Source organism: Oncorhynchus tshawytscha, linkage group LG09 (assembly GCF_018296145.1).
Source record: "Oncorhynchus tshawytscha isolate Ot180627B linkage group LG09, Otsh_v2.0, whole genome shotgun sequence".
NCBI lineage: Eukaryota > Metazoa > Chordata > Actinopteri > Salmoniformes > Salmonidae > Oncorhynchus > Oncorhynchus tshawytscha.
Window position 1 is genome coordinate 79,431,405 of NC_056437.1, and position 18,800 is coordinate 79,450,204.

The 18,800-nt window shown below is 47.4% G+C and overlaps 1 pseudogene; it reads left to right on the forward strand.

Moving 5' to 3' along the window:
* Positions 1-2,694: 2,694 nt before the first annotated feature.
* On the forward strand, positions 2,695-18,119 carry LOC121838738 (annotated as a pseudogene).
* Positions 18,120-18,800: the final 681 nt, after the last annotated feature.

An 18,800-nucleotide genomic window follows, 5' to 3' on the forward strand; every position in this document is an offset into this window, starting at 1 on the left:
GTCTGTCTGTGTATGATGGTGTCCTGGGGGTTAGCTACCTGTGTCAGTCTGTCTCTTTAGCTAGTCTGTAGGTATCAATCTGTCAACTGTATCTTATGTTTGTCTGTCTCTGTTTGTCTGCCAGTGTCTGTGTCTGTCTGTATCTGTGTCAGTGGCTATCCCAACCAGAACCATGCCCTCTGTTATCAACTTGGAGCTACCTGGAAGGAAAACTCATTCTGAGTGACATATAGACAGACGTTCCTCTTCCACTTCCATGTCACCAGTTTGTTCATTTGGGCATCAGCTAATGTCAGTCAGGTTAAGTACCTCACTCAAGGGTAAAGAGCAGTCTACCATGAAAGTCCAGTTTGTGTTATAAGGATGTTGCGTAAACGACATTGGTCCCAAGGTAAGGTTGTTGTCAGTTCTAATATACAGCAGTAGCAGCAGCTGCACTGAGGCAGAGAGCAGCAGAGTTTTTAGTTTACAACTTTTTCTAACTTCAGGAAAGTTCTAATGTTGCCCCTCACCTTGGTAACAGCCCAAAGGCTGTGGGTAAAAATACATAGTGGGAGTTTACTGTAGCAGAGGATGTTCTGGTTGGAATAACCTTCCACTGTCATAGACAGGACTACATATCCACTGTCATAGACAGGACTACATATCCACTGTCATAGACAGGACTACATATCCACTGTCATAGTCAGGACTACATATCCACTGTCATAGACAGGACTACATATCCACTGTCATAGACAGGACTACATATCCACTGTCATAGACAGGACTACATATCCACTGTCATAGACAGGACTACATATCCACTGTCATAGACAGGACTACATATCCACTGTCATAGACAGGACTACATATCCACTGTCATAGACAGGACTACATATCCACTGTCATAGACAGGACTACATATCCACTGTCATAGACAGGACTACATATCCACTGTCATAGACAGGACTACATATCCACTGTCATAGACAGGACTACATATCCACTGTCATAGACAGGACTACATATCCACTGTCATAGACAGGACTACATATCCACTGTCATAGACAGGACTACATATCCACTGTCATAGACAGGACTACATATCCACTGTCATAGACAGGACTACATATCCACTGTCATAGACAGGACTACATATCCACTGTCATAGACAGGACTACATATCCACTGTCATAGACAGGACTACATATCCACTGTCATAGACAGGACTACATATCCACTGTCATAGACAGGACTACATATCCACTGTCATAGACAGGACTACATATCCACTGTCATAGACAGTACTACATATCCACTGTCATAGACAGGACTACATATCCACTGTCATAGACAGGACTACATATCCACTGTCCTACTACAGTATAATCCACATTGACAGTATACATTTCAGCCATTTAGCAGACTCTCTTATTCAAAGCGTATCTCACACTCTTAATGACCCCCGATCTGCACACGACGACCGCATGGATCACATATAGATGCCTCTTGACTTACACAATGCATCAGAGCTGTGCATAAAAGAGAGAAAGAAGTCACTGCAGGGTTAAAGTTGGTCCTCTCCATTTTGTGGTGACTTCATTTTGCTCACTGGTGTCGGCATTGATGGAGGGAAGGCAGCCACTAATCACTAATCTTCAAAACTCTTGATTACGTGAGTTTGGCTTCAAACATCGACAGACGTGAACACAGAACACACACGCAAGAGTTCTCGCTCGCTCGCTCATTCTCAGTACCACCCACACAGGTCACTTTCATAACGGAGAGAGTACAAGCCGTGGGAGGGAGAATACGGAAAGAGAGAGGAAGTGGGTACACTGCTGGACAGACTTGCTCCCCCTGGGGGACACACACTAACACAAACAAATCCTTGGCACGCAAACCTACAGACCACAGGTAAAGGAAATAGTCTCACCCCCCCTCTCTTTCCCTCCCTCTGTCATTCACATTCACACCTTATTAACTCAGTCAGTTCTGTCCCACTTTACCACGGTGCTGTAGGGCCCAGGTATTTAGGGCTAAATATACCTGGAGAGATGGAGGGGCACGAAGGGAGGGATGGAAAGCAGGGAGGAGAGGGAGGAGGAGGCAATGGGGTGGCTATTTCAAGCTGCCGTGACCCACTCTGCTAACCCAATTCTCCCTCCCTCTTTCTGTCTGTCTCCCCCTCCCCCTCGTTTTCTCTCTCCCTACCTTTTTCATGTCTGTCTCTCCCTCCCCTCCCTCGTTCTCTCTCTCCCTCCTTCATTCCCTCCCTCCCTCGTTCTGTCTGTATCTCCCTCCCCCCCTCGTTCTCTCTCTCCCCCTCTCCCTCCCTCCCTAGTTCTGTCTGTCTCTCCCTCCCTTGTTCTCTGTCTCTCCCTCCCTCCCTCGTTCTCTCTCTTCCTCCTTCATTCTGTCTGTCCCTCCCCATTGTCTGTCTTTCTCCCTCCCTCCCTCGTTCTCTCTCTCCCTCCCTTGTTCTGTCTTTCTCCATCCCTCCCTTGTTCTCTCTCTCTCTCCTTCATTCTGTCTGTTCTGCCTTCCCTCCCTGTCGTTCTGTTTCTCTCTCCTTCCCCTCCCGCACTGTGGATCACAAGTCTCCACTTGACTGTTCTTGATGTATAGACACTGTCTCTCATTGACCTTTCTCTTTCTCTCTCACTCCCTCTCTCCCTACCGTCTCTCTCTCCACCTCTCTCTCTCAGGTGGAGACAAAAAAGGCCCACATGGCTGTGGGCTCCCTCACCATCAACAAGGAGAGGTCAGAGGTCATTGACTTCTCGGTTCCCTTCATCGAGACAGGCATCAGCGTCATGGTATCCCGTAGCAACGGCACCGTCTCGCCCTCTGCCTTCCTCGGTGAGTGTGACCCACAAACAGACTCTGCCAACGCTGCCAACTTTACAGTATCACCCAAATGTTCCATCCAGTGACTGAATTATAATGTGCTTAAATCTCTCTCTTTTGTCTGTCTCATTCCCCTCCGATATTTTCTTTCTTACTCCCACTCTCTCTCTCTGACTTCCTCTCCCTCGCCTCTATCTCACTCACTTTTTGTTTCTCTGTGTACTCTTCATTTGCATATTTTTATCTTCTCACCCTCCCTCCGTTGGCCTCTCTCTCTCTCTGCCTCTCTCTCAGAGCCCTTCAGTGCTGATGTGTGGGTAATGATGTTCGTGATGCTGCTGCTGGTTTCGGCGATTGCTGTGTTTGTGTTTGAGTACCTCAGCCCTGTGGGCTACAACCGCTGTCTGGCTGACGGTAGAGGTGAGAGGGTCTGGCTCCACACCGGAATGAACATCTCTTTCACAATCGCACACACACACATACACATTTTTCTCTTTCTCTTCCTCATTCTGTCACTTGCTCATTCTCTCTCTCTCCCTTTCTCTCTCTCTCTCTCTCTCTCTCTCTCTCTCACACACACACACACACACACACACACACACACACACACACACACACACACACACACACACACACACACACACACACACACACACACACACACACACACTGCTTTGCACAGTGACCTTCCCCAACTCCCACATGGCAGCCAGTAAAAACCCCCTCCCCAGATCACCCTCCCCAGCTCCCTCCCCAGCCTCCCCAGCCCCTCCTCCCCAGCCCCAGCCCCCCTCCTCAGCTCCTTCTCCCCAGCCCCAGCCCCTCCCCAGCCCCCTCCTCCCCTGTCCCTCCTCCTCCCCAGCCCCTCCTCCCCAGCCCCTCCTCCCCAGCCCCTCTTCCTCCCCAGTCCCTCCCCAGCTCCTCCTCCTCCTCCCCAGCCCCTCCTCCTCCCCAGCCCCTCCTTCTGTCCTCCTTCACCTCTCAGAGCCCAGTGCAGGTGAAGTCTCTTCTCATTGATTTCAACACGCCTCCCCTGCATCTTCATGTATTTTAATGTGGGCCCTGTGTTTTAAATGCATTTCCATATTCTCAGGAATCACATGTCAGGCCTGACAGGGATGGGCCCATTTTTATTACATCTCCCAGCTTAAAAGAAATAATCAACGTCTCTCCATCCTATTCATGCCGGGACTATATTTAGAGACCATATCTTTTTTTAATCTCGCTCATCCTTCATGTTCTGGAGACTAAGACCCTCTTTCCTAAAGCATTGTAGGAGTGCTATTGTTAGCTGGTCATACACTAGTCTTGGGAATTCAGTGTTTGTGCGAATTGGATCAAATGTTGGATTCCAACTAGTGATACTCATGATGGCTACTTATAGAACAGTAAATACAACTGATGTGCCAAAAAGTATTATCATGATGGTTCAATCTTGTGTGGTAGTGACAGCACACATATATTCAACAACAATAGGCAAACTTAGTAGTGGACTAAAGCCTCATCTGCACTACAACACAGGTGTTTATCAGAATGACACACCACCGTGGTCCAATCATTCGTGTTCCTCCAGCTTCCCTAGCCACATTGTGCTTCATGATCCTACAGCTAACCACAACATAACTACAACACTGAGACGCCTCCCTGAGACCACTGCTCATTGTGATCACTACCTGTCTCTCCATCAGAGCCTGGAGGGCCCTCCTTCACCATCGGCAAGGCCATCTGGCTGCTGTGGGGTCTGGTCTTCAACAACTCTGTCCCAGTGCAGAACCCCAAGGGTTGGACCAGTAAGATCATGGTGTCGGTGTGGGCCTTCTTCGCTGTCATCTTCCTGGCCTCCTACACTGCCAACCTGGCAGCCTTCATGATCCAGGAGGAGTATGTGGACCAGGTGTCTGGACTCAGCGACAAGAAGGTAAGGCCTGTCATTAAACTTCATTAGTCCTTTACTCGCTCTTTCTTACTAGCTCTCTCCTCTCCTTATCTCACCTCCATTCCATCTCACTGTCCATCTTTCCTTGATTCTCTTGATTTCTATCTCTCGCTCTGTCCTCTGCCTGCCACCACTTTCCTCACGCCATCATTATTTCTACACCTCTTATCTCTCTCTCTTGCTCCGTCTCTGTTTCTCTCTCTCTCCCTATCTCCTCCCCTCAGTTTCAGAGACCCAATGACTTCTCCCCTCCGTTCCGGTTTGGGACGGTCCCTAACGGCAGCACGGAAAGGAACATCAAGAACAACTACAAGGAGATGCATGGCTACATGATCAAGTTCCACCAGAAGAATGTGGATGAGGCCCTCTATGGTCTGAAGACTGGGTGAGCAGGGGGAATGGGGTCTTAGACTGGGTGAGGAGGGAGAACAGGGCCTTAGACTGGGTGAGGAGTGGGAATGGGGCCTCAGACTGGGGGAATGGGAGAATGGGGCCTCAGACTGGGGGAATGGGAGAATGGGGCCTCAGACTGGGGGAATGGGAGACGGGGCCTTAGACTGGGGGAATGGGGCCTTAGAATGGGGAATGGGGGACTTAGGGAATGGGGCCTTAGAATAGGGAATGGGGGAATGGGGGAATGGGGCCATAGACTGGGGGAAAAGAAGGGGGCCTTAGACTGGGGGAATGGGGAATGGGGCCTAAAAATATGGGGCCTTAGACTGGGGAATAGGGGAAATGGGGTATTCTATTTTATGAGGGAATCTAGACTGGGGGAATTAGGGGAATTTTTTTACCCCCTTTTTCTCCCCTTAGACTGGGGGTGAGGGAATGGGGTCCAATAAGGGGAATGGGGTTATAGTTACTGAATCTTGTCTCAGGAAATGGGGCCTTAGACTGGGGGAATTAGGGAATGGGGCCTTAGAATAGGGCCTTGGACTGGGGGAATGGGGGAATGGGGCCAGGTGGAATAAGAGGAAGGGGGCCTTAGACTGGGGGAATGGTGGAATGCGCCTTAGACTGGGGGAATAAGGGGAATGGGGCCTTAGACTGAGGGAATGAGGGAATGGGGCCTTAGACTGGGGGATGAGGGAATGGGGCCAACTGGGGGAATAAGGGGAATGGGGCCGCACTGGGGGAATAAGGGGAATGGGGTGTCTGGGGGAAACACTGGGGGGAAATGGGGCCTTAGACTGGGGGAACCTGGTCAGCTGGTACACTGAGGGAATGGGGCCCAGACTGGGGAATGGGCCAGCCTTACAGGGGAATGGGGCCTTAGACTGGGGGAATGAGGGAATGGGGCGCTTAGTGGGGGAATGAGACAAGGAATGGGGCCTTAGACTGGGGGAATCCCTATGGGGCCTTAGGTTGGGGGAACAACGCTATGGGGCCTTAGACTGAGGGAATGGGCCCCATGGAGGGAATGGGGCCTTAGGTTAGGGAATGGGGCCTTAGACTGAGGACATGGGAGCCTGGGGGAATGAGGGAATGGGGCCCAGAGTCTAGGGGAATGGGGCCTTAGCTGGGGGAATGCAGTGCCTTAGACCAATGGGCCTTAGGTTACCCACTGGGGGAATAGGTGAACATGTATTCTATTTTCTTTTATGTATTTTTTTATATCTTAGTTGAATTATTCTCCTTGTTCCTCATTTAAAGCTCTGGTTTTATTCATTTCCCAGCACAACAGTGTATACCATTATACAGTATGTGACAACTGTAGCCCTTGGCAAAGCAGGCAGAAGTCTATTATCCTTATCACAACATTAGGCTACTTAGCAGGTTAATTGGGATGAGTAGTTACAGTGTAAAGCTAGGCCAGAAGTGATTACTGTAAATTCTGTCATTAGTAAACTGGACGCCTTCATCTACGACGCAGCAGTGCTGAACTACATGGCTGGGAGGGACGAGGGCTGTAAGCTGGTGACCATCGGCAGTGGGAAGGTGTTTGCCTCCACGGGCTACGGCATCGCCATCCAGAAGGAGTCTGGCTGGAAGAGACACGTCGACCTGGCCATCCTTCAGCTCTTTGGAGACGGTGAGATTGGCGCTCAGTTAGAATTACATACAGTTTGACTTCATGTATTTCAGCTAGGGAGTCGTGCCATTTTACTGAGGGTTTTAACGGTGTTCTTTGATGGAAAACAGCCAAGATTTGCTGTTGTCATATTTCCCCATGGAATAGTATACATTTGGAATACTTGCCATCTGGCTAAGATATAGAACACACAATCCTACAGGTATTGTCTATGTATGTTATATGGTGTATAGTAAGGTTGTGTCCCACCTTGGTTGAGCACCAGTCAGAGCTGCATTCGAAGCCATATAGAAGTCGTTTTTCTCTCTGCAGCTTGTCTGTACTGGAGCCACTTTATCTGGGTGTGTTCCAGCCTGTCTTGAGGGTCCTGGACCAAGGCCCCTCCAGGCCCCACTATAGTGTCCTAGTTAGAGGTGCCAGTAAAGCTGCTGGTGTATTCTACACTCTGTGGACAGGGGGTGTGTGTGAATGTGGGTCAGCCCTACGAAGACTGTGTGTGTAGGTCTCTGTTTCTCTGTGGACAAGGGGTGTGTGTGAATGTGGGTCAGCCCTACGAAGACTGTGTGTGTAAGTCTCTGTGTCTGTCTACTGAATGTACAGGTCTGTCTACTGAATGTACAGGTCTGTCTACTGAATGTACAGGTCTGTCTACTGAATGTACAGTGTCTACTGAATGTACAGGTCTGTCCTGAATGTACAGGTCTGTCTGGTGAATTCAGGTCTGTCTACTGAATGTACAGGTCTGTCTACTGAATGTACAGGTCTGTCTACTGAATGTACAGGTCTGTCTACTGAATGTACATGTCTGTCTACTGAATGTACAGGTTATAAGCTTTGCACAAGGAATGTGTTTTCTGTATTTAGGGATCGGTGACAATATGTTATTGTGTATGTGTATAATATACAGTTTCTTGTAGATTTTCTCATGTGTGAAGGTGTGAATATGGGTCATCATCTTGTGCTGTCCCCTGTGTACAGCCAGCCAAAACTTAGCAAGGGGCCCTCAATGTCACATTGACACGCCCCAACATGCACTCCTTCAGTGTGACCTAGATTGAGAAAGTGATCCTCACGTGCTGAGAGACCAGGGGCCTTTGACGGGTGCAGACGGGGGCCTGGCTGGTTTGATGATGAGGCTCGCAGACAGTCACTTAGAGCATAGGAGGATGCCTAGGGCCCCAGGGAGCTCTGGTCTCGCAGACGCCACTGAGCCCCATCTCTCACACCAGTCGCCCTTGTCGTCCAGGAGCCATGCAGGCACAGCAGGCAGTGGACCCTGAGTTTGATCATCTCTGTGTGTGTGTGTGTGTGTGTGTTCATGCATGGTCCGCCAGAACTAACTGGTGCTGATGTTACACAAGGTGACCCACAAAGAGACAGATAGAAACTCTGGGACATGGCTGGACATGTAGACACACACATCATGCACGCACACGGATATTTCCATATACTCATGCGCACACATGGGTCTATTTGCTGAATCTGAAGTGTCCTGTCATGAATAATAAAACTGGGATGTATTGTAAAACTGTATTCATTAAATTGCCACCAAAGGCTTGCATGCATTAGCCTTTATGTGTTTGTCCTCTACAGTTTTAGGTATCATTTTCAGCCCTATATTTTAAATTGTCTTTCCCTACCCTCATTCCCTATACCTTTTCTCTGCTCACTTTGCATCAATCTCCCGTTCCAATATTTATCCTCTTGCTACATCATGTCCTCCTTCTCCACACCCTTCTCCTACTCCCTCCTTTCTCTCCCTCCACTCCTCCCTCCTTCTCCATACCCGGTCCCCACTCCTCCCTCCATCCGCCTGTCCCCACTCTCCCCTCCTCTTCCCGTCCCCACTCTTCCTTGACTCCTCCCTCCATCCTGTCCCTCTCTCCAGGTGACATGGAGGAGCTGGAGGCCATGTGGCTGACGGGGATCTGCCATCATGAGAAGAACGAGGTGATGAGCAGCCAGCTGGACGTGGACAACATGGCCGGCGTCTTCTACATGCTGGGGGCGGCCATGGCTCTGTCGCTCATCACCTTCATCGCCGAGCACGCCTTCTACTGGCAACTGCGCTTCTGCTTCATGGGCTACTGCACGGGCAAGCCAGGCTTCGTCTTCTCCATCAGCAGGGTGAGCCAGTCCACTTCAGACACCCATAGTAACTGTCTGCACACACTCATACATGGCTGTTCTTCACTTAGGTTTTCTTCCTGTGGTCCTGTGATCTGCATCTGTGCCCTTTGGCATCAGAGTTATGACCTTCATCATCAACCTCACATCATCAACTTTACTGTCTCTAATACCCAGTAAATGAGAGTGCTTTATTCTTGGAAAAGGTAGCCCATAAGGAAACCTGGTCAAGTAGAAGGCTTATCGGCCCTGATAGCAGAAATCAGCATGTAGTTTATGTCCCCAGTGGCCAACCAATGCCAAACTCAGAGTTTAGTTTGAACACAGACAGCTTTCTCCTTTTGTTTTGATGCTAATGCCCATTTCACATCCAGGGTAAATATTTACAAAATATTGAGCCAAAATCAATTGTTCACTCAGCCAGAGAAATGAGGGTAGATTACTGGTTCTCCTGGGAGCAAAGTCACCCCGATGTATTTGATTTGCAGTCCAACTGTTTTGACATGGCTCCAGTGTAACTCACCAAGGTGAAACGCTCGGGGTTAACCACGTGGCTCATTTACCACAGTGCCACACAATCCATTGCTCTTTTCATTTGAAAACCAGGGCAGAGGAAAAACAGTTTGATTATTTTGTGTCTAGTGTTATAGTTCAATTTTAGTATGTGTTTGTCAGTGTGTTGTTTGGGTGTGTATCCATGACAGTTGGCTTGTCATTCCAAAGACAGATTGGTCAGTAAGCGTAGATGATTAAACCATTAGCATTTGTATGAGGATGAGGACAAATCATGTTTGTATTTGTGTGAGGTTCCATTATGACATGTATTCATGATATTATTTCCTAGTTGTTGTGATGGTAAATATCTGGATGTGACCCTTGAATACAGTTCAATCTTAGAAAAAAATGTTCCAGAAGGCTTCTTTGGCTGTGCCCTATAGGTAGAACCCGTTTTAGTTCCAGTCAGAACCCTTTTTGCTCCAGGTAGAACTCTTTTGGGTTCTTTGGAACTCAAAAAGGTTCTACCTGGAACCAAAAAGTGTTCTTCAAAGGGTTCTCCTATGGGAACAGCCAAAGGACACTTTTAGGTTCTATATAGCAAAATATTCAGAGGAAACAACCTACAATATGTTTATTTATTAGAATTCATCGCCACACAATAGATTTTCACGGGATAATTAAACAACAATGAGGGAAAGGATGGTTTATTCTCTTTTCACAATCCTGGGGTAAGGCTTCACATTGGTTCATTCTCATTTAGTTTGATATTTTCCATTGACGCCCCTTTCCCTGTGCCACTGGATTGATTCTGTTTCTTCATTTCACAGCATAGCTCCAATAAACTGTATTATTATTACCGCAATTAACATTTAAGCTCAGCACTGTAAGATTGAGAAATCTGTCACAGCTGATCTGAGTCTAGTGTCCAAGCCCTTGTTGGTTACAGTTTCCCCCCTCTGCGCTGGTGAAAAACAGTAAGCAGGGCTTCATTAGCCAAGGTATTCCTCTTACACCTGCAACACTGTAACTAATTCACTAACTAATTCATTACACTGATTTAAGAAACCATCTAATGACTTTACCTAAGAGTTTAGATAAGTACTGTAAATATATTAAACCTAATCGCTGCATCTTCAAATGGTCACATGGTAGTATTATTTGCATAAAGCCACATATAGGCTACTCAAGGACAGGGCAGCTAGTGAATCGTTGAATTTGAAACCACATGTACACTCTGTAATAAGTTATAGATTGTAGGTGCCTCCATGACTTTACATTTCTAACGCTCAGGCCAGAGCTATTACCATTCACACGTCCCTGCCCAAATACTCCCAGTCTGGGAATGTTTACTTCATGTGGGCATGTGGAGTATCTCAGTTGAGTATGAAGCACCATTGATGATGCGAAGGCATTCTGTTGTTTTGTTGATTCAGCTCTGCTAACAGCTCAAACGGAGCACACATGATGTCATCTAACATTGCCAAGGGTTGAGGGTTGAGTAAACACAAGGACAGCATGTCACAGAGAATATGGGAGAGTCAGTAGCGGTGCGTGGGTAAAATCACTGGGGAAGCCAAGCCAGAAAAAAAAGCCATATTACAACCTATGTGTTGAGATAATTGCGTTTGCTCTATAACTTGTTAGTTCACATGCCTTGCCACTGTGATATAGGCCTAAAACCGAGACAATAAGAAGACACAGTGGCAGAATAATTTCAACCGCACCTTTGTTTCACCACAAAACCAGAGAGCAACATCTGTCCGATAAAGTCCACAAAGCATATTGAATGTAACAAAAAGCTACATGACCTGCAACATGGTCAAGCAAGTTAATGTTTTCAACATTTTCAGACTACTAAACAACTATTGATTTAGAACCACGTAGAGTTACCGCAAGTCACAAAGAAAACAGGAGCTCCACTATTCCAGCACCATTTACACTTCAACATTTCAACTTCATCAAATCACCTCTGCTTAGTTTAATACAGTGACAACTAAAATATACCCAAAAAAGATTTAGTCCAATCAACATAAGCTAAATATGATGTGGCTGTCCACAATTCAGATTTGTGTGTGTAGAGAAATGCCAATGCCATCCTTCTCTCTTTCATGTTGACGAAACAGTCTATGACTTACAGTACACACTTTTAGTTTATGTTGTCCTAGGCTATCTGGCTAAAATGCTTGCTCGCTAGCCCAACTTCCTTTCATGGGCAAAGTTAGCTAGTTAACATTAGCCTACTACATCTAGCTACATATTGAACTACCATCCTCTCAGTTCAGGGGCACAACAATGTATGAATTTATGGTTGGATCAGAATCACTGTATATTCATTGGCTAGTACGGAGATGAAGTAAAACCACAAGTCCAAATCCCTATCTCCATCCATGGCTAGTTTAGAAAGGGACCATTTTAGCTTGCTAGACACCGGAGGACAACCACACAATGAGATGCAACATTTCAAGTTATTTCTGTCATTGACATATTTCTCTTGATGTGATGTGATTGGTGTGAAGCCAAATCCAAACTGGCTTCCCTTGACACTTTGTTTTGGTGCCCCAGGATTATTTACAGCTGAGCTCACTCAGTTTTACACTGATTGGCTTTTATTTTATATGTTTTTTTTATCAAGGGATGAAAAATGCTTGCTGGCATCCCTTGCATTCAATGCATAGGGCGGCAACAATGTCATACTCTTTATGACCAAACAGCATCAGATAGATGACCTACACAGACAGAGACAGAGGGGCGCTGTTTCGCTCTCTCGGATGCCTTCTCTCCAGTGAGATACATTCAGCCTCTTGCGAATTGAAGGAAAATTATGAAAACAGAGAGACAAAAAATACATTATTTTATATTTTTTCTTGGTCATTTGTTTTATTACACACCCCTGGGGAGAATAGTGGTATGGCAGGCTCATGTCACATCAAAACAGAGCAATGGAGGGCACATTGAGGAAGCAAAGCGCCAGAAGGAGGAGTAAGAGAGATATAATACCACAGAGACAACCAATGACTAACAGTTAAAAAGGGGAGATGTCAAACCTGATGAAAGAGTTGACAAGGAACAAAGTTGTCATCATGGTTGTCATGGCATCAAGGCTGAGAGGGCAGATGCCATGAAAATGACCCTGTTAAGGAATTATTGCCATTTACCAGTACACCTTTGACCTTTAATGGCAGCCAAAGGGTCCTATTACCTCTGCTGTCCTTTCCCAGACAAAATAACAAAAAAAATCATTGGGTGAGATTGATTTGATCCCACTCATCCATCTGTCACACCTTGTTCACCCCACTCTCCATCCATTTGTATTTGAATATTGTATTATACATCACAGGATGCAAATAGCACGGTTTGTCTTTCTGTCATCATTATGTCAGTGTTTCATGGCCTCATCCTCTCTCTGGAGGTTTTATGTTTGCATGGCGGTCTACAGTCGATGCCGGGGGTATTTATTAACTGCCACGGGGTATTGTTCAGCTGAATTCTAATCACATTGATTGAAGGTATTGACCGCTGAGACCCACAGGGCTTTACTGCATCTCTGTCATTATCAATCATCTCCCCATCCTCTCCTCTCTCCTACTTTCTCATGCTCTCCTGTCTCATATACCCACATACAGTAGAAATACGTTACATTCAGTCCATGTGAATCTGTATTTTACCACTTAATGGAGAAACAATAAACAAGGAGTCAAATCCAGACTAGAAGTGGACACTTTACTTTACTGAACTCTGTTTACACTACTGGTCCAAAAGTTTTAGAACACCTACTCATTGAAGAGTTTTTCTTTATTTTTAAACTATTTTCTGCATTGTAGAATAATAGTGAAGACATCAAAACTATGAAATAACACACATGGAATCATGTAGTGATTTAACACAAAACAGTGTTAAACAAATCAAAATATATTTTATATTTGAGATTCTTCAAATTGACACTCTTTGCCTTGATGACAGCTTTGCACACGCTTGGCATTCTCTCAACCAGCTTCATGAGGTAGTCACATGGAAGTCATTTCAATTATCGGGTGTGCCTTCTTAAAAATTTATTTGTGGAAATTCTTTCCTTCTTAATGTGTTTGAGCCAATCAGTTGTGTTGTGACAACGTAGGGGTGGTATACAGAAGATAGCCCTATTTGGTAAAATACCAAGTCCATATTATGGCAAGAACAGGTCAAATAAGCAAAGAGAAATGACGGTCCATCATTACTTTCAGACATGAAGGTCAGTCAATGTAGAACATTTCAAGAACTTTTAAAGTTTCTTCAAGTGCAGTCGCAAAAACCATTAACCATTTTGAGGAAACTGGCTCTCATGAGGACCGCCACAGGATTGGAAGACCTAGAGTTACCTCTGGTGCAGAGGATAAGTTCATTAGAGTTACCAGCCTCAGAAATTCCAGCCCAAATAAATGCTTCACAGAGTTGAAGTAACAGACACATCTCAACATCAACTGTTCAGAGGAGACTGTGTGAATCATCCCTTCATGGTTGAATTGCTGCAAAGAAACCACTACTAAAGAACACCAATAAGAAGAAGAGACTTGCTTGGGCCAAGAAACACGAGAAATGGACATTAGACTGTTGGAAATTTGTCCTTTGGTCTGGATTACAAATTACCGATTTTTGGTTCCAACCGCCGTGTCTTTGTGAGACGCATTGTGGGTGAACGGATGATCTCCGCATGTGTATTTCCCAACATAAAGCATGGAGGAGGAGGTGTGGGGGTGCTTTGCTGGTGACACTGTCTGTGATTTATTTTGAATTCAAGGCACACTTAACCAGCATGGCTACCACAGCATTCTGCAGCAATACGCCATCCCCTCTGGTTTGGGCTTAGTGGGACTATCATTGGTTTTCAACAGGACAATGGCCCAACACACCTCCAGGCTGTGTAAGGGCTATTTGATCAAGAAGAAGAGTGATGGAGTGCTGCATCAGATGACCTGGCCTCCTCAATCACCCGACCTCAAGACAATTGAGATGGTTTGGGATGAGTTGGACCGCAGAGTGAAGGAAAAGCAACCAACAAGTGCTCAGCATATGTGGGAACTCCTTCAAGACTGTTAGAAAAGAATTCCAGGTGAAGCTTGTTGAGAGAATGCCAATAGTGTGCTAAGCTGGCATCAAGGCAAAGGGTGGCTATTTGAAGAACCTCAAAATAGAATATATTTAGATTTTTAACACTTTCTTGGTTACTAAATGATTCCATATGTGTTATTTCATAGTTTTGATGTCTTCACTGTTATTCTACAATGTAGAAAATAGTAAAAATGAAGAAAAACCCTTGAATAAGTAGGTGTTCTAAAACTTTTGACCAGTAGTGTAGATATTCTGTGTAGTGCATGTTCCACGGTCTAATGTTCAACAGTTGCATAGGCTATGTACATGCCTGTGTTATTTAACAGTCTCTGTTTCCCTCTCATTCTCCTCAGTCTACTCTTAGAAACCCTATTTTTAGTTCTCCTTTATTCTGCCTCTGACTCTCCCTTACCCTCTCTAATGCAGCTTAATGACCCTCTTCACTCACAGGGCATCTACAGCTGCATCCACGGGGTTCAGATCGAAGAGAAGAGCAGCTCAGCTCTCGACTCTCCATCGGTCACCATGAACAACACCCAATCCAACATCCTGCGTCTGCTCCGAACCGCTAAGAACATGGCCTCCCTGTCCGGGGTTAACGGCTCACCTCACAGTGCCCTGGACTTTATCCGTCGTGAGTCATCCGTCTACGACATCTCTGAGCACCGCCGCAGCCTGGCAGGTCACTCGGACTGCAAGCCCCCATACATGCCGGAGGATAACATGTTCAGCGACTACATCAACGAGGTGGAGAGGACGTTCGGGAACCTCCACCTGAAGGACAGCAACCTGTACCAGGACCACTACCTGCACCACCATGGAGGCTCTGCCCTGGGGCTCAGTGGCCCGCCACTTAACAGACCCCACAGCCTGGGCAGCAACAGCTCTCTGGAAGGGGGCATGTTTGACTGTGACAGTTTAGGGGGAGGAGTGGCACCCATCTTCACCACCCAGCCACGCTCTGCCCTGACCCACAGGAACATGAGTAAGTTTGACCTGATTGCCAGTCAGAACCCACCCTCCGGGCCGGGCTTCAAATCGGGACTTTCAGACCTGTACGGAAAATTCTCCTTCAAGGGAGGGGCCTCCAGCTCAGGTTACATCCCCGGGCACGACAGGTACTGTGGGGGAGGGGGCAGAGAGGATGACGGAAACATCCGTTCAGATGTTTCAGACATCTCCACTCACACGGTCACCTACGGGAACCTGGAGGGCAACGCTAAAAAGCGTAAGCAGTATCGCGACAGCCTGAAAAAGAGGCCCGCCTCGGCCAAGTCGAGACGAGAGCTGGATGAGATTGAGCTGGGCTACCGGAGAAAGCCCTACCACACAGGCTACCACCACTACCATGGCCACCGCTCCTCCTCCCCGCCCCTACTGGCCTCCGAACGCAAAAGAGGAGGGGGCGGCAATGCAGGGAGCACATCCTACCTGTTCCGTGACAAAGAGAGTGTGAGGGATTTCTATTTGGACCAGTTCCGCCCCAAAGATGGTGTCCCCCAATGGGAACATGTTGATCTGACAGACGGTCCTGGAGGGGGGGGTGGAGGGGGCGGGGGAACTGCACCAGTTTGGTGTCAGTGGACGACTTCCTGAAACAAAATAAACCCAAGAAATCAGAGTCTAAGAGTGGGGGAGGCACATCAGGGGCGGGGTTGGCAGGAGGAGACTGGGAGTGTCGTAATTGCCGTGCCAGCGGAGGAGGGGGCAAGCAGATGTCGATGCATGGCAGCGGGGCGGGGGAGAGGGGAGGCGGATATGGTGGAGGGGTTAGTTGTGGATCCTCGGGGGGTGGAGGGAACAGCCGTCCCAGCTCTGCCACCTGCATGCGCTGCGAGGGCTGCAAAAAGACAGGCAACCTGTACGACATCAGTGAGGACAACAACCACCTCTTGGAACAGATGGGGGGTGGGAAAGGCGGAGGCATGGGGGCTGTGGGGTTAAGTGGAGGCGCCCAGCCTCAATCTCAAGCCCAGCGGAGGAAGTCTGCCGGCTTTGGAAAGCCACTCCGACGGCAACACTCTTGCGACACCTTCGTAGACCTTCAGAAAGAGGAGGCAGTCGGAGTCAGGGGGGTCATGGGGGATCTCGGAGGGGGCGGTGGGGGCATGGGGGGTGCAGGAATGAGCGGGATGTTGCCTCCACCCAGAAGTGTTAGCTTAAAAGAGAAGGAGCGCTATATGGAGGGTGTTAGCCCCTTCGCCCACATATTTGAGAGGCATGGAGGCTCAGAGAGAGAAAAGGAGCGAGACAGAGACCCCTGTTCTATGGTGGTGAGATGGCCAAAGAAGCAGGGTCGCCATTCGGCTTGTTCCGAGGTGGTGAGGGCCTCACCGCCGCTCAGTGGGGGAAGGGACATGAGGGACAGAGAAAGAGCCATGATGGAGGGCGGTGGAGGAGGAACCTACTCCTTATCCAAATCTCTCTACCCGGATAGGGTCAACCAAAACCCCTTTATTCCAACCTTTGGTGACGACCAGTGTCTCTTGCATGGCGCCAAACAATACTACATGAAAAACAACAGCAGCAGCAGCAGCAGCAGATGCCCCCAAAAACAGCCGAAGTGACTTCCGGGGCTCGGTGGGTGTGACGTCTTTCTTGCCAGCGACTGCCACTGCTGGGGTCATGTCCACCGTGGCCCCCAGGTTCCCTATGGAGCTGTGTCTGGGAGGGAACCTCCACGGCTCCACGCTGGGTTTGGGGCCAATACAGCGCCCGTTCAATGGCAGCAACGGGCACGTGTACGAGAAACTCTCCAGCATAGAGTCAGACGTGTGAGAGAGGAGACTGGGTGGGGAGGCATGGAGGGAGAGAGGATGGCATTAGTGCTGGGAAGTCAGGGATGATGAGGCACTACTGTCCACATTGCAACCGCAACACTTTTAACAAGGAAGGAGAAAAGGGAAGAGAAGATTGACAGATTGGTGAAAATATTTGACAGAAAGAGCAGGGTGAGTTAGAAGGAAGATGGGGACATTCATGCCCTGTTATTTTGTTTCAAAACAATGAATACAAGAGGTGACACGTGGGTAGGGTTATGTTAACTCTATTATTTATTTGGCCCTTGCCATCAATACACTCAAAAAGAACACAAAATTGACACCTCTGAATGTGATATTGCAGGTTTGAGCCAAATGGCTTACAGAGTCACACCTACAGAGTGATTATGAGAAGGGAATGTGAGTGAGTAGGGAAGTGTCCATCTGGTCAAGTGTTAAAGAAAGGAGATGTTGTCATGACTCATGTTGATGATAGCTCTAAGACTGAAAATGAGTGGAAGACGATGGCCGTGTTTACCCCCTGCACTAACTCTCCCTCTTTTTGCCTCTACAATCTTAGAGAAAATGATTCCAAAAGGGTTATTTGGCTGTCCCCATAGGAGAACCCTTTTTGTTTCCAGGTAGAATCCTTTATGGTTCCATGTAGAACCCTCTGTAGAACAGGTTCTAGCTGGAACCTAAAGGGTTTTGTACCTGTAACCAAAAACGATTCTTCAAAGAGTTTATGGGGACAACCGAAGAATCCTTTAAGGTTCTAGATAGCACCTTTTTTTCTAAGTGAGTTGTTCTGCTCCCTTACACCCCCTGCTCCCTTCTTCTCCCTTACACCCCCCTGCTCCCTTCTGCTCCCTTACACCCCCTGCTCCCTTCTGCTCCCTTACACCCCCTGCTCCCTTCTGCTCCCTTACACCCCCTGCTCCCTTACACACCCCCTGCTACACCCCCTGCTCCCTTACACCCCCTGCTCCCTTACACCCCCTGCTCCCTTACACCCCTCTGAGTTGTTCTGCTCCCTTACACCCCCTGCTCCCTTACACCCCCCTGCTCCCTTACACCCCCTGCTCCCTTACACCCCCTGTCCCTTTGACCCCCTGCTCCCTTACACCCCCTGCCCCTTCTGTTTGCTCCCAACCCCCTGCTCCCTTACACCCCCTGCTCCCTTACACCCCCTGCTCCCTTCTGCTCCCTCCCTTTGACTCTTTATTGTTATGCTAATTCAATCATAAATGAAAATAAGATATTCTTACTGAAATAACAGGGTAAAACAACAATAATGTTATTAACATTGTGATTAACAAAAGTGATATTATGAAGTGCTTATGACATTAAGTTTGTTTTATGTTCCTTTGATATTTCAATACTGTTTAATATTTGTGGTTATTTCTTTGTCTGCCCGATGGTGGCAGGAAGCTTGTTATCTAATTCAACTAACAAGCCTGAAGGACTGAGTGAAAAGTCATTAGGTCTCTTGTTTTTGTTTTAATGATATACAGTCCATGCTCATTCATTC